The sequence below is a fragment of the Bombina bombina genome, chromosome 8, assembly GCF_027579735.1.
Source record: "Bombina bombina isolate aBomBom1 chromosome 8, aBomBom1.pri, whole genome shotgun sequence".
In the NCBI taxonomy this organism is placed as follows: domain Eukaryota; kingdom Metazoa; phylum Chordata; class Amphibia; order Anura; family Bombinatoridae; genus Bombina; species Bombina bombina.
This window is the reverse complement of record NC_069506.1, coordinates 80,762,304-80,779,079: the sequence shown is the minus strand read 5'-3', so window position 1 is coordinate 80,779,079 and position 16,776 is coordinate 80,762,304.

Below are 16,776 nucleotides of genomic sequence, written 5' to 3'. Positions count from 1 at the left end.
CTACCAATAGCCCTTAAAAGGAATCAGCTCTTTTATCTGTAAAAAAACAACAACCCCCCAACAGTAAAACCCACCACCCACACATCCAACCCCCCAAATAAAATCCTAACTAAAAAAACCTAAGCTCTCCATTGCCCTGAAAAGGGCATTTGGATGGGCATTGCCATTAAAAGGGCATTTAGCTCTATTGCTGCCCAAACCCTAACTTAAAAATAAAACCCACCCAATAAACCCTTAAAAAAAACTAATACTAACCCCCGAAGATCCACTTACAGTTTTGAAGACCGGACATCCATCCTCAACGAAGCCGGGAGAAGTCCTCAACGAAGCGGCAAGAAGTCCTCAACGAAGCCGGGAGAAGTCTTCATCCAAGCCAGCAGAAGTGGTCCTCCAGACGGGCAGAAGTCTTCATCCAGATGGCATCTTCTATCTTCATCCATCCGGCGCGGAGCAGGTCCATCTTCAAGACATCCGGCGCGGAGCATCCTCTTCAAACGAAGTCTTCTTCCCAAATGAATGTTTCTTTAAGTGACGTCATCCAAGATGGCGTCCCTTGAATTCCGATTGGCTGATAGAATTCTATCAGCCAATCGGAATTAAAGGGGAAAAAATCCCATTGGCTGATGCAATCAACCAATAGGATTGAGCTTCAATCCTATTGGCTGATCCGATCAGCCAATAGGATTGAGCTCGCATTCTATTGGCTGATTGGAACAGCCAATAGAATGCGAGCTCAATCCAATTGGCTGATTGGATCAGCCAAAAGGATTTTTTCATCTTTAATTCCGATTGGCTGATAGAATTCTATCAGCCAATCAGAATTCAAGGGACACTATCTTGGATGACGTCACTTAAAGAAACATTCATTCGGGAAGAAGACTTCGTTTGAAGAGGATGCTCCGCACCGGATGTCTTGAATTAAGGACCCGCTCCGCGCCAGATGGATGAAGATAGAAGATGCTGTCTGGATGAAGACTTCTGCCCGTCTGGAGGACCACTTCTGCCGGCTTGGATGAAGACTTCTCCCGGCTTCGTTGAGGATGGATGTCCGGTCTTCAAACTGTAAGTGGATCTTCGGGGGTTAGTGTTAGGATTTTTTAAGGGTTTATTGGGTGGGTTTTATTTTTAGGTTAGAGTTTGGGCAGCAATAGAGCTAAATGCCCTTTTAAGGGCAATGCCCATCCAAATGCCCAAAAGGGAGCTTAGGTTTTTTTAGTTAGGATTTTATTTGGGGGTTGGTTGTGTGGGTGGTGGGTTTTACTGTTGGGGGGTATTTGTATTTTTCTTTACAGGTAAAAGAGCTGATTTTCTTGGGGCAATGCCCCGCTATTGGTAGCTTAGTTTAGGCTAGGGTTTTTTTTTATTTTGGGGGGCTTTTTTATTTTGATAGGGCTATTAGATTAGATGTAATTAGTTTAAATATCTAATAATGTCTTTTTTTATTTTGTGCAATTTAGTGTTTGTTTTTTTGTAATTTAGGTAATTTTATTTTATTTAGGTAATTTATTTAATTGTAGTGTAAGGTTAGGTGTTAGTGTAACTCAGCTTAGGTTTTATTATACAGGTCAATTAGAATTTATTTTAGCTACTATTAGTTATATTGTAGCTAGCTTAGGGTTTATTTTATAGGTAAGTATTTAGTTTTAAATAGGAATAATTTAGGTAATGATAGTAATTTTTATTTAGATTTATTTTAATTATATTTAAGTTAGTGGGTGGTAGGGTTAGGGTTAGACTTAGGTTTAGGGGTTAATAAATTTAGTATAGTGGCGGCGACGTTGGGGGTGGCAGATTAGGGGTTAATAATAATGTTTGCGATGCGGGAGTGCGGCGGTTTAGGGGTTAATATGTTTATTATAGTGGTGGCGATGTCCGGAGCGGCAGATTAGGGGTTAATAATTTTATTTTAGTGTTTGTGATGCGGGAGGGCCTCGGTTTAGGGGTTAATGGGTGTTAGTGTACTTTTTAGAACTTTAGTTATGAGTTTTATGCTACAGCTTTGAAGTGTAAAACTCATAACTACTGACTTTAGAATGCGTTACGGATCTTGCGGGATAGGCTGTACCGCTCACTTTTTGGCCTCCATAAAAAAGCTTGTTATACTGGCGCTATGGAAGTCCCATTGAAAAAAGACTTTACGAAAATTGTGTAAGTTAATTTGCGTTAAGGTCAAAAAAGTGTGCGGGACAGCTGTACAAGCTGTACTGGTAATAGCAGCGGTAGTGAAAAAGTAGCGTTATAAGGCTTAACGCTGCTTTTTTACTCATAACGCAAAACTCGTAATCTAGCCTTTTGATATTTACCAGACAATATTCTTCTGCTCATTCCATATTCAAAGTAAATTCTATTGCATTGTCTTTAAAGTTTTTATTGCATATTTGTCAATGATTCAATTCTACTGTATTTAGTGGGGATTTAGCTTATCTCACATCCTGGGACAGAAGAGGCAAACACTCACAGATCATTTCTTTTAGGGTAGTGTGCATGATACAAGGAGGTAGATTTACTAAAGGTCGAGCGGACATGATTTGCTGTATCGAATCATGTCCGCTCGACCTTGCTAAATGCCGACAGCATACGCTGTCGGCATTTAACATTGCACAAGCATTTCTTGTGAAATGCTTGTGCAATGCCGCCCCCTGCTCACTCGCGGCCAATCGGCAGCTAGTTGGGTGTGTCAATCATTCCGATCGTATCGGATTGGAATGATTTCAGTCTGCCACCTAAAAGGTGGCGGGTAAGTTAAAGGGACAGTCAAGTCAAAAAAACTTTCATGATTTAAATAGGGCATGTCATTTTAAACAACTTTCCAATTTACTTTTATCACCAATGTTGCTTTGTTCTCTTGGTATTCTTAGTTGAAAGCTAAACCTAAGAGGTTCATATGCTAATTTCTTAGACCTTGAAGGCTGCCACTAATCTGAAAGTATTTTGACAGTTTTTCACCACTAGAGGGCGTTAGTTCATGTGTTTTATATAGATAACATTGAGTTCACGCATGTGAAGCTCCTAGGAGTGAGCACTAATTGGCTAAAATGTAAGTCTGTCAAAAGAACTGAAATAAGGGGGCAGTTTGCAGAGGCTTAGATACAAGATAATCACAGAGGTTAAAAGTGTATTATTATAACTGTGTTTGTTATGCAAAACTGGGGAATGGGTAATAAAGGGATTATCTATCTTTTAAAACAACATAAATTCTGGTGTTGACTGTCCCTTTAAGGAGCAGCGGTCTTACGATTTGGGGGGGTTTATTTTGGGGGGGGCTTTTTATTTTTATAGGGCTATTAGATTAGGTGTAATTGCTTTTATTTTTGATAATTTAGTTTATTATTTTCTGTAATCTTAGAGTTTTTTATTTTTCGCAATTTAGTGTTTATTATTTTTTGTAATGTTAGATTTTTTAATTTTTTTCCGTAGTGTTAGTTTTTTTTAAATGTCAATTTAGAGTTTTAATTTTTTTATTTTTTTTATTTTATTAGAATAGTTATGTTAGGTTAATTTATAGTTTAAACTTAGTTTTTTTTTTTTTTTAAATAATTATATTGTAATTTTAATTTAAAGTTATGGGGGTGTTAGGTTTAGGGGTTAATAGTTTAATTTAGTGTTTTGCGATATGGGGGGGTGGCCGTTTAGGGGTTAATAGGTTTATTTAGGTGTCAGCGATATTGGGGGGTGGCAGAATAGGGGTTAATAACTTTTATTAGTGTTGGCGATGTCGGGGAGCGGCAGAATAGGGGTTTATAACTTATTAGTGTCAGCGACTTGGGGTTAATAGGTTTATTTAATAGTCGCGATGTGGGTGGGTGGGGGGCAGATTAGGGGTTAATACGTTTAATATAGTGTTTGCAATGCGGGAGGGTGGTGGTTTAGGTGTTAATAGGATGTTTATGGGTGTTAGTGTACTTTGTAACAGATTAGTTATGAGTTTTGTGAAACATTTTTGTTACATAAAATCGATAACTACTGCTCTCAGATGGCGGAATGGATCGGGTCGGTATAGGCTGTAACGCAAGCGTTTTAGCCAGACCGCACAACCTGTAATACAGGCGCTATGAAAATCCCGCACTCAAAGAAATGGACGTTGCGGCTAAAATGTTTGCAGTATAGCTATACTGCCACGACTCATAATATGCGTTCCCGGCCATTCCACGCGCAATGGTCAATTTTTCAGCGGTATAGCTGTACCGCAAAACTCAAAATCTAACCATTTGTTTTTAAAAAGGACATCAAAGTCAACTTCAAAATTTATTTCAGATATAAAAAAAAAAGTTCCTGTTCCGGAACAAATTTTTGTTTTCTGGTCCTTTTTCTACTTATTAGGATAGCTACACCTTCTCAGAGAGTCAGCAAGGACTTGTATGACACAAATTCTTCAAAGTCTTCACAAGCCCCATACAGACCACTAATGCATGGGCCCTCACAGTATATATAAGTATGCTGTTTAAAAACAGTATAACTTTTGCCAGAAGCATTGCAAAAATACTTCTATTTAAAATTTAAATACAACATACACATTTTAGTTTTGACCTTTCTATCCTTTAAACATTTTTCATAAATATTTTCAGCACATGTAAAATGTTACACATCTCATTTTTTGAGTGCAATGTCCCTTTAATGTGCTTTATGTATTTTACAGTACAGGCAAATATGTATTGTGCCATTTCATGCACATATTTGCTTGGTTACGGTTAAAGGCAGTTAAACTGAAAAATAAGCTGTTGTAATAACGTGTATTTCTTTATGAAAGAGGAAGTTCGGCCCTAGTCATACTGTACATAGATCTTTTCTAAAAACAGTAAATGCCAAATTCAAAACAAAAAAAAGAAGCAAAACAGATGAAAGTACAACCCATAAAAAAGAGTTTCCCTGTATCATCACTACTTTGGTTTGTGACATCAAGCTAAAAATCCACTACAAATATTTACAATTATATAATGTGAATTATGTAACTTGAACTTTTTTCTTTTTTTGCTCAAATAATTAATCTTATTGGTTTGTGAATTTGATTTTGATATTAAAAACAGATTTTGTTCTGAAGAACCAACTGTATAAAAAAATGCTACACAGTCCAGTAAGGGTTAAAAGTTTTGTAAGTATTTTTTTTCTTTTTTTTTTTAAATGCTGTGACGAAACAATTGTTATGTAGTAATTAACACTTTTCTCATGTTGGGCAACTCTGCTGAAAAAATAGTGCCTTAAATCTCCAAACAAGCCTTGTACACTATCCAGTAAGACCAGGATCTATTTTAATCGTCCAAGGTAAGAGAGATAATGTTTCTAGAAGGACCGCATCATAAAACTCTTGAGGAATTCGTAAGAAGCAAAGGAAAATGTGTTAGAAGAACCAGATGACCTATTGCTATTTTACACAGTTAACATCATTTAATTGTCCCAGGGGTCAACTCGAGCGGGAACGCATGGGAATGGAGTTCCTGCATTATTTTTGCAGGAGGAACTAACTTCCCCCTGGACAGAGAACAGAAACACTTCAGTAAACACTGCTGCTGCTGCTGGGAGGAGCTGGAGCACAGTCTAGTTAGAGGGATAGTGAGATCTTCTAGTAATGGGCAGTGACACTTCCTACAATACACTAAAGCCTGTCAGCAGTCCTGCTGTGTTATCACCCCACAATATGTGTAACACATGGTGCTTACTTTTCGGTGTGGCTTGCTCTGGGGTTAATTAGCTCCCCTCAGCAGAAATAGGACTATTGCACCTTAAAGGGGTGAGACTCTGTGACAGAGGAGGATTCTCAGGCCCAAAGGCAACCATTCAACCCTTCATTGGATTTAATTTGCTTTCATTAACCAAAGTGTATAGATGATATACATATAAATACAGTGTGTGTGTATATATAAAACAATATAAATTGTTTGGGGGGTGTAAGTCTTGGTGAGTTCCCACACTTTTTGTTGTAGGACTTGACCCCTTTTTAGGACACATTAAACTTGAAGCAGTTCAAAAGGGATACAAAACACTAAGGGCTAAATTACAAGTGGAGCGGTATTTTGCGCATCCGCCAGAGCTCTATGTGCACTAGAAGTAAAAAATGTTCGCTCGCCGAGTTTCAAGGGTATTATGAGTTGAAATTAAAAAGTTAGCGCTCTCTCACTAACCCGATGAGTGCAAATGGCTTGCTTCTAGCGCAATTAGACTGTCGTGCAAATAATAACCTATTCCCCCATAGAAGTCCATGGAGAAAAAAAAAGTGGAAAAAAACACCCCACTCTCTTGCAAACACCATCGCATAACCACATTTGCACTAACTTTTCTTAAATATATATATATATATACAGTATCTCACAAAAGTGAGTACACCCCTCACATTTTTGTAAATATTTTATATTATATCTTTTCATGTGACAGCATTGAAGAATGGACACTTTGCTACAATATAACATAGTGAGTGTATAGCCTGTATAACAGTGTACATTTACTGTCCCCTCAAAATAACTTAAAACACAGCCATTAATGTCTAAACCGTTGGCAACAAAAGTGAGTACACCCCTAAGTGGAAATGTCCAAATTGGGCCCAAAGCGTCAATATTTTGTGTGGCCACCATTATTTTCCACCACTGCCTTAACCCTCTTGGGCATGGAGTTCATCAGATATTCACAGGTTGCCACTGGAATCCTCTTCCACTCCTCCATGATGACATCACAGAGCTGGTGGATGTTAGAGACCTTGCGCTCTTCCACCTTCCGTTTGAGGATGCCCCACAGATGCTCAATAGGGTTTAGGTCTGGAGACATGCTTGGCCAGTCAATCACCTTTACCCTCAACTTCTTTAGCAAGGCAGTGGTCATCTTATGGGTGTGTTTGAGGTCATTATCATGTTGGAATACTGCCCTGTGGCCCAGTCATGCTCTGCTTCAGTATGTCACAGTACATGTTGGTATTCATGGTTTCCTCAATGAACTGTAGCTCCCCAGTGCCGGCAGCACTCATGCAGGCCCAGACCATGACACTCCCACCACCATGCTTGACTGTAGGCAAGACACACTTGTCTTTGTACTCCTTATCTGGTTGCCGCCACACATGCTTGACACCATCTGAACCAAATAAGTTTATCTTGGTCTCATCAGACCACAGGACATGGTTCCAGTAATCCATGTCCTTAGTCTGCTTGTCTTCAGCAAACTGTTTGCGGGGCTTTCTTGTGCATCATCTTATGCAGTGTGTGGTGTATGGTCTGAGTACTTACAGGCTGACCCCCCCCCACCCCTTCAACCTCTGCAGCAATGCTGGCAGCACTCATACGTCTATTTCCCAAAGACAACCTCTGGATATGATGCTGAGTACGTGCACTCAACTTCTTTGGTCGACCATGGTGAGGACTGTTCTGAGTGGAACCTGTCCTGCAAAACTACTGTATGGTCTTGCCCACCATGCTGCAGCTGTGTTTCAGGGTGTTGACAATCTTCTTATAGCCTAGGCCATCTTTATGTAGAGCAACAATTCTTTTTTTCAGATCCTCAGAGAGATATTTTCCATGATGTGCCATGTTGAACTTCCAGTGACCAGTATGAGAGAGTGTGAGAGCGATAACACCAAATTTTACACACCTGCTCCCCATTCCCACCTGAGACCTTGTAACACTAACGAGTCACATGATACCGGGGAGGGAAAATGGCTAATTGGGCCCAATTTGGACATTTCCACTTACTTTTGTTGCCAACGGTTTAGACATTAATGGCTGTGTGTTGAGTTATTATGAAGGGACAGCAAATTTACACTGTTATACAGGCTGTACACTAACTACTTTACATTGTAGCAAAGTGTAATTTTTTCAGTTTTGTCACATGAAAAGATATAATAAAATATTTGCAAAAATGTGAGGGGTGTACTCACTTTTGTGAGATACTGTATATATATATACAGTATATATATATATATATATATATATATATATATATATATATATATATATATATATATATATATATATATATATATATATATATATATACTTACCCCTGGCCACTGTTCAATTGCTTGGTAACACAAATTGCTAATCAGCCAAACATATGGAAGCAACGCAATGCATTTAGGCATCTAGACGTGGTGAAGACGACTTGCTGAAGTTCAAACTGAGCATCAGAATGGGGAAGAAAAGGGATTTAAGTGACTTTGAACATGGCATGGTTGTTGGTGCAAGACAGACTGATCTGAGTATTTAAAAAACTGCTGATCTACTGGGATTTTCATGCACCACCATATTTTGTGTTTACAGAGAATGGTCTGAAAAAGAGAAAATATCCAGTGAGCGGCAGTTGTGTGGACAAAATGCCTTGTTGATGTCAGGGGTCAAAGGAGAGTGGGCAGACTGGTTTGAGATGATAGAAAGGCAACAGTAACTCAAATAAACACTTGTTACAACCAAGGTATGCAGAATACCATCTCTGAATGTACAACACGTTGAACCTTGAAGCAGATGGGCTACAGCAGCAGAAGACCACATCGGGTGCCACTCCTCTCAGCTAAGAATAGGAAACTGAGGCTACAATTCGCACATGCTCACCAAAATTGGACAATAGAAGATTAGAAAAACGTTGCCTGGTCTGATGAGTCTTAATTTCAGCTGCAACATTCAGATGGTAGGGGGGTCAGAATTTGGCGTAAACAACATGAAAACATGGATCCATCCTACCTTGTATCAACAGTTCAGGCTGGTGGTGGTGTAATAGTGTGGGGGATATTTTTTGGAACACTTTGGGCCCCTTAGTACCAATTGAGCATTGTTTAAATGCCACTGCCTACCTGAGTATTGTTGCTGAGCATGTCCATCCCTTTATGACTACAGTGTACCTATCTTCTGATGGCTACTTCCAGCAGGATAATGCACCATGTCTCAAAGCTCAAATCATCTCAAACTGGTTTCTTGAACATGACAATGAGTTCACTGTACTTCAATGGCTTCCACAGTCACCAGATCTCAATCCAATAGAGCACCTTTGGGATGTGGTGGAACGGGAGATTCGCATCATGGATGTGCAGCCGACAAATCTGCTACAACTGCGTGATGTCCTGATATGTCAATATGGACCAAAATGTCTGAGGAATTTTTCCAAGACCTTGTTGAATCTATGCCATGAAGAATTAAGGCAGTTCTGAAGGCAAAAGGGGGTTCAAGGTGTACCTAATAAAGTGGCTGTATAAGTGGCCATATATATAATAATCAGCCTTCAATAACAGGGAGATAATAGCTCTCATTTGAAAAGTGAGACACCCCTCTTTTCAAATTGGGGCCTTCTGCCTGTTATTGTATTGCATCAAAAACCTTCCTGTCTATTGGTTCTAGAGGGGTTGCTATTGCGCTTTCAAAAAAGGTGTATTGGTGTATAATGATGTAGATGATTCCTATGTTTTTAGTGTTCATTTATGTCCTGCTGTGGGGTTGAGAGGGAGTAACACCTGCTGATTTTTCTCATTGTGTGTGACATCATTAGGCATGTGTACAATCAAGTTGTAACATTTGAATCTCCAGCAATGTACTTAAAGGGACAGTCTACTCCAGATTGTTTTTGTTTTAAAAGATAGATAATCCCTATACTTGCATAACCAACACTGTTATATTAATAAACTTTTTACCTCTGTGATTACCTTGTTTCTAAGACTCTGCAGACTGCCCCCTTATCTCAGTGCTTTTGACAGACTTGCATTTTACCAATCAGTGCTGACTCTTAAATAATGTCACAGGAGTGAGCACAATGTTATCTATATGACACATGAACTAAAAGTGTCTAACTGCGAAAAATTGTCAAGAGGCAGTTCAAGGGCTTAGAAATTAGCATATGAGCCTACCTAGGTTTAGCTTTCCACAAAGAATACCAAGAGAGCAAAGCAAATTTGATTATAAAAGTAAATTGGAAAGTTTTTTTTAAAATTGCATGTCCTATCTGAATCATGGAAGTTTAATTTTGACTATACTGTCCCTTTAATAAAGAGGGACCTTTATTAGTGGAGCCATTAACTCCTCAACGAGTAAGGAGAAAAAAAATACCAAAGAAACCGCAGTACAAAAATGCAGTCTTCTACCCTAAATATCAAACTTCAGCAACAGGAAGCAAAATCAAGTCATTGAGTTGTGGTTGCCCCACTAGCATCAAGCCTTCTGAGTTCTACTCTACCCCAACTCCTCATGATCTGCTTAACCAAAAAGGTAATGGAAGGATGTGTAAGCCTAAGGGCAAAGCCCCCAGGCTGCTATGTACTGCCCACTTGTGAAACCATCTTCACTGGAGCAACACTGAACAGTCTAGAAACAGAACCTGTGATCTAGTGGAGATGGAAACAACATTATTCCTGAAAAAGATTTCTTATTCCCTCCAGTGTATTACAAATGCCTGACACATGGAGACCCACACCATTGAGAGAATGTTACCCTATCCTCTGCAATGGAGCATGTGCCACATAAATGTTATCCTATAAACCAGATACGATGTAGAAAAAAGGGGGTGATGGCACTAGATCCATTAGAGTGAGACTGGGCCTTATTGATCCAAGATTGGTCTTATATATAGTTGAAATGGCCCCAAGGTGCTGTGTATAGACAAACACTTTTACCAATACAACTACAGATTAGTTGCAAAAAAGTATACACATATAGCACTCTATTCTCACATTTTAGATTAATTGCTAAAGGGTGGTGTATTACCACAAATGAAATTAAAAAAAAATTAAACTTTATTAGATAATCTTTAAAAAATGGGTGTTTTTTTTTAAATCAACTAGAGGTATTAGGGTTAATCACTTGTATAATGTGATAATACTTGACAAATAAATGGGTCAGTATAATGGTGGGGTATGTATACTATATAGGGCCTATAATGAATAGGTCCTCTTGATAAAAGTAGTACAACGCAGGAATAATTTGGGGTTTATTGAGTAATATCCCCAAGTCAGTATCGGTGCTTGGTGCAAACAAAGTAGTACATCTCAGGAATAATTTGGGGTTTATTAAAAAATATCCCCAAGTCAGTATTGGTGCTTGGTGCAAACAGTATCAGTGTAGATTTACCACTTGTCTGAATTTCCCTTTATCAGGGTCAGTAAGGTTCTAAGGTAGAATTGATACAACAACTAAGTATCCACCTTTATAGGGTATTGTAGCTCGGAGGTTTGTGTTACCCGTGGTATCAGTGTGGGTAATGTAACATATATGGGTTCCCTTTTAAGAGGTATAGCCGAGAGAAACCCCCACCTTATCGTGGTTGCTAAATACAGACAATATCAATTTGAGTTGGATAGCAAGTTAGTGTTGCCCTATTATACAAATTATTAGGACCAAGATCTAGAAATGAATCAACTAGATCCAAGAATAATAGCTCATTGGAATCAATGAAATTATTAAAACAAAGTCAAATAGAGCTATATATTATGCTTATATGTTCTATCTTGCAATATGAAATTATATTCTATAAATGGAGCCACAATTACAATAGTTGGTGGGAGTGTATCTGCTGTGTTGTTTAGTAAAACTCACTAAATACTCACATATATTGCTGCCAACAATATTCCTTATGGCCAATATCAAAGGATCCGGAGGAACTGCACTAACATAAGTCACTTTGACCAAGAATCAGAATTAGTTAGTAATAGATTAAGAGCTAAAGGATATTCAGAAGAACTGCTGATGGAAAAATTACAAAAAGTAAGATCTATGGTATGGACAGGGTAAAACTGTTTGAAAAGAAGGTCCAAAAGGACAGTAATAGTTTTAAGAAGGGCCCACCTATGTTTATTACTAAATACAATACAGCGCATAAAGAAATTGAAAAGGCGATTAATAAACATTGGCCCATTCTTAGACAAGATACACTATTAAAATATAGTATATCAGAGAAAGGGAAAGTGATTTTTCATAAAAATAGGAACCTTAAAATGATGCATGCCCCAAGTAGTTTGAAGAGGGATAATAAAAGTTCAACATCTAATGGGAACTTTCTGAAGACTAACAGGCCCATTTATCAAAGGGCTTGCGGACCTGATCCGACACTGCGGATCAGGTCCGCAAGACCTCGCTAAATGCGGAGAGCAATACGCTCTCCGCATTTAACATTGCACCAGCAGCTCACAAGAGCTGCTGGTGCAACGCCGCCCCCTGCTGACTCGCGGCCAATCGGCCGCCATCAGGGAGCTGTCAATCAACCCGATAGTATTCGATCGGGTTGATGTCCGGCGATTCCTGTCCGCCTGTTCAGAGCAGGCGGACAGGGTTATGGAGCAGACCGGAGTAGACCGCTGCTTCATAAGTTGTGTTTCTGGCGAGTCTGAAGACTCGCCAGAAACACGGCCCTTCAAGTTCCGTACGGAGCTTGATAAATGGGCCTGAAAAGGTTCTACAAATGTGGGAGAAAACACCACATGTGCACATGCTGATAGGAACAATAAGTCTTTTTCAGGGAATAGAGATAGCAAGGTGTATGAAATAAATCAATTTGTAAACTGTAAATCAAGACTAGTGATGTCCCGAACTGTTCGCCCGCGAACGGTTCACAGCGAACATAGCTTGTTCGCGTTCGCGTTTGTGGGCGAACACATTGCGATGTTCGATCCGCCCCTATGTGTCATCATTGTGGAAACTTTGACCCTTTATGTCACAGCCGCCTGACACATTAGAGCCAATAAACATCAGACACTCCCTCACAGACACTCCCAGCTACTCGGAATCCGCCATTTTAGACTCATAACGACCTTGCATTTTTAATGAGAGGACGTGTTGTGTTTTTGCTCCTGACATTAATAGGAAAAACATAGCTAGGCTAGTGTATTTACAGTCCAGAAGGACTCCACTCATCTCTGCTGCAAGCACAGCACCCCAAAAAGCCCTTTTTAGGGCTATATTTCGTGCCGTTTTTTTTTTTTTTTTTTTTCGTTTTTTTTTTTTATTAGCATTTGCCTGGCTTTCAGCTGTGTGTTTAAGGCTCACAGCATATGCTGTGACTACTGCCACCACTGATATCTCCCTAACAACATTAGTTTAAATTTAACTAACCCAAAAATATAATTATTTTTCTAGTGTAATTTTTTTTCATTTTCTATCAGGCCAGTGTCACACAGCATATACTCTGGTTCATTGCTCTGTGCCAGCCAGCAGCCACCAGTGTTAATATCCGTTTATAACATTATTTTAAATAAAAATAAAAATAAAAAAATATTTTGCTAGTGTAATCTAATTACATTTACTATCATGCCTGTGTCTGTCAGGCTCACTCAGCATTAATATACCTCTTTTTTTTTTCAGTCTTTTGGTTAATTGGTCTGTGCCAGGCAGCCACCCAGCACTCATATCTATTTTTCTTTCACCTTAATTTTAATATAAAAAAAAAAAGTTTAAATTTGTTTGCTAGTGTAATGTAATATAATTTTCTATCTGGCCTGTGTGTTTTGCTGACATAGAGAGCCTACTGTGTTTACTTGCTGCCCTCCCTAGTCTATGAGCCACGACTCATATGTGTTTAACCTTTTTTTAATTCCCCCCCCAAAAAATAATTTCAATCATTTTTCTAGTGTAATCTAATAGTATTTTCTATCAGGCGTGTGTGTATCCGACATACAGAGCCTACTGTTTTTAATAGCTGCCCTTCCAAGGCTATAAGCCAAGACTCATATGTATGTGCTTAACCTTTTTCTTAAAATTTCCAAAAAAAAGTCTTTAAATCATTATGCTAGTGTAATCTAATTGTATTTTCTATCAGGCCTGTGTCTAACTGTCTATCTGACTTACACAGCATACTGTTGTTATAATTGCTGCCCTACGTAGCAGCCAGCCAGTGCGACCACTCATAGAGTCATATGTGCATTGCACTTCTTAACATAATTTTAATATTAAAATCTAAAATTGTAAAATATTTTGCTAGTGTAATGTAACTTAATTTTCTATCAGTCCTGTGTTTTTGTCACTTACACAGCATACTGTGTTAAATTGCTGCCCTACCTACCATCCACGACTCATATCTGCCAGCCTGTCTGCCAGGCCCAAGTAGCCAATTAGTGGCACCAATCACAATTCTTGTAACAGTAATAATAAAAAAAAAATCATAATTTTTTGGACTGCAAATATTCAGTCTCCTAGTGCCCTTGAATTTCATTTACCTCCTGCCTGCCACTGCCAGCCTTTTGTGCCAGGCCGTCTAGCCAATTATTTACACCAATCATAATTGTTGTCACAGTCAGACAGTATAGTTATTAATTTAAATATAATTTTTTTTTAGTGTTGATCTTAATCCTCAGTTTGCTCGTGCCTTTGAATTGCACTTTTCTACAGCCTTCCAAGCCTGTGTGCCAGGCCTACTTAAAAAATATTTACACCAATCATATTTGTTGTGACAGTATTCTAATAATTAAAAATTAAAATATTTGGTAATAGTTGCTGTGATTTGAATCCTCAGTTTGCTGGTGCCATTGAATAGCACTTTCCTCCTGCCTTGCAGCCTGCTATGAGCCAGGCCCACCTAGCCAATTGTTGTCAGCAATCATATTTCTGTTAACAGTATTTCAAAAATTGTCAATCATCACTGTTTAGACTGTCAGTAATCAGTCTCCTAGTGTCCTTGAATTGCATCTACCTCCTGCCTGCCATCCTTTTGTGTCAGGCCGTCTTGCCAACTATTTACACCAATCCTAATTTTTTGTCACAGTATAGTTACTAATTAAAATAAAAAAAATCTTGATTGTTGATGATCTTAATCCTCAGTTTGCTCGTGCCTTTGAATTGCACTTTTCTACAGCCTTCCAAGCCTGTGTGCCAGGCCTACTTAAAAAATATTTACACCAATCATATTTGTTGTGACAGTATTCTAATAATTAAAAATTAAATTTTTTGGTAATAGTTGCTGGGATTTGAATCCTCAGTTTGCTGGTGCCATTGAATAGCACTTTCCTCCTGCCTTGCAGCCTGCTGTGAGCCAGGCCCACCTAGCCAATTGTTGTCAGCAATCATATTTCTGTTAACAGTATTGCAAAAATTGTCAATCATCACTGTTTAGACTGTCAGTAATCAGTCTCCTAGTTTCCTTGAATTGCATCTACCTCCTGCCTGCCATCCTTTTGTGCCAGGCTGTCTTGCCAACTATTTACACCAATCCTAATTTTTTGTCACAGTATAGTTACTAATTACAATTAAAAAATCTTTATTGTTGATGATCTTAATCCTCAGTTTGCTCGTGCCTTTGAATTGCACTTTTCTACAGCCTTCCAAGCCTGTGTGCCAGACCTACTTAAAAAATATTTACACCAATCATATTTGTTGTGACAGTATTCTAATAATTAAAAATTAAAAATTTTTGGTAATAGTTGCTGTGATTTGAATCCTCAGTTTGCTGGTGCCATCGAATAGCACTTTCCTCCTGCCTTGCAGCCTGCTGTGAGCCAGGCCCACCTAGCCAATTGTTGTCAGCAATCATATTTCTGTTAACAGTATTGCAAAAATTGTCAATCATCACTGTTTAGACTGTCAGTAATCAGTCTCCTAGTGTCCTTGAATTGCATCTACCTCCTGCCTGCCATCCTTTTGTGCCAGGCCGTTTTTCCAACTATTTTCACCAATCCTAATTTTTTGTCACAGTATAGTTACTAATTACAATTAAAAAAATCTTGATTGTTGATGATCTTAATCCTCAGTTTGCTCGTGCCCTAGAATAGCACTTTTCTACAGCCTTCCAAGCCTGTGTGCCAGGCCTACTTAAAAAATATTTACACCAATCATATTTGTTGTGACAGTATTCTAATAATTAAAAATTCAAATTTTTGGTAATAGTTGCTGTGATTTGAATCCTCAGTTTGCTGGTGCCATTGAATAGCACTTTCCTCCTGCCTTGCAGCCTGCTGTGAGCCAGGCCCACCTAGCCAATTGTTGTCAGCAATCATATTTCTGTTAACAGTATTGCAAAAATTGTCAATCATCACTGTTTAGACTGTCAGTAATCAGTCTCCTAGTGTCCTTGAATTGCATCTACCTCCTGCCTGCCATCCTTTTGTGCCAGGCCGTCTTGCCAACTATTTACACCAATCCTAATTATTTGTCACAGTATAGTTACTAATTAAAATTAAAAAAATCTTGATTGTTGATGATCTTAATCCTCAGTTTGCTTGTGCCCTAGAATTGCACTTTTCTACAGCCTTCCAAGCCTGTGTGCCAGGCTTACTTAAAAAATATTTACACCAATCATATTTGTTGTGACAGTATTCCAATAATTAAAAATTAAAATTTTTGGTAATAGTTGCTGTGATTTGAATCCTCAGTTTGCTGGTGCCATTGAATAGCACTTTCCTCCTGCCTTGCAGCCTGCTGTGATCCAGGCCCACCTAGCCAATTGTTGTCAGCAATCATATTTCTTTTAACAGTATTGCAAAAATTGTCAATCATCACTGTTTTGACTGTCATTAATCAGTATCCTAGTGTCCTTGAATTGCATCTACCTCCTGCCTGCCATCCTTTTGTGCCAGGCCGTCTTGCCAACTATTTACACCAATCCTAATTGTTGTCACAGTATAGTTACTAATTAAAATTTAAAAAATCTTGATTGTTGATCTTAATCCTCATTTTGCTTGTGCCATTGAATTGCACTTTTCTACTGCCTGCCAGCCTGTGTGCCAGGCCCAACTATCCAATTAGTGCCAGCAATCATATTTCTTTTAACAGTATTGCAAAATTTGTCAATCAACACTGTTTTGACTGTCAATCTGTAGTCTACTAGTGCCCTTGAATTGCATTTTCCTCCTGCCTGCCTGCCTGTGTGCCAGTCCCAACTAGCCAATTAGTGCCACCACTC